The sequence below is a fragment of the Cyprinodon variegatus genome, unplaced genomic scaffold (genome assembly GCF_000732505.1).
Source record: "Cyprinodon variegatus isolate N-32 unplaced genomic scaffold, C_variegatus-1.0 Scaffold518, whole genome shotgun sequence".
NCBI classification, from domain to species: domain Eukaryota; kingdom Metazoa; phylum Chordata; class Actinopteri; order Cyprinodontiformes; family Cyprinodontidae; genus Cyprinodon; species Cyprinodon variegatus.
This window is the reverse complement of record NW_015150971.1, coordinates 263,752-264,448: the sequence shown is the minus strand read 5'-3', so window position 1 is coordinate 264,448 and position 697 is coordinate 263,752.

Sequence of the window (697 nt, the reverse complement as noted above, 5' to 3'; positions counted from 1 at the left end):
TTTCCTTTCTGAGGAGTTGGCAACACTGTTCATCACCATTCATATGATCATTGACTTACATCACTGGATTTACCAGGGAGACTGTGTGCAATGCAGGATTTTAATCCACGGCTGCACAGTGTGTGACTAAGGGTGTTCTTTTCAAACTGCAGCCCCTGTTTTTTTTGTAGTCGAACTCAGCCGTGTTCTTGTTTACTTTTTCTTTTGTCCCTGATGTCAAACAGCTCTCTGGTCTTGGCCATTGTGGGGAGGATAGAGTTTATTTGATTAAGTGTGTGGACATGTGTGGTTGATAATGGTAGTGAGTGGAGAACAGGAGGGCTTCTGAAAGAAGAACTAATGGGCCTCTGGGAGCCAGAATTCTTACTGGTTGGTAGGTGAGGAAACATCTATGTTGTGTGATGAAATGCTAATTAATTACTTATTAAACTTAGAACACAGGATTTGTGGATTTTGTTTTGGCTTTTGTTGCTCACAGTTGAAAAGTACCTATGATTAAATTAAAGACTTCTCCATGCTTTGCAAGTATAAAAAACTTGCAAAGTTGAGCATTAAGTACTTGTTCACCTCACTGTATAATATTGCCAACAAAATGACACACAGGATGGTCAGTGCCATCTGGACATGACAAAAAAGTTTAACTATGGTTTCTCCATTTAGGATATTCTGCTCTGTATGATAAGCAGAGAACATCTGC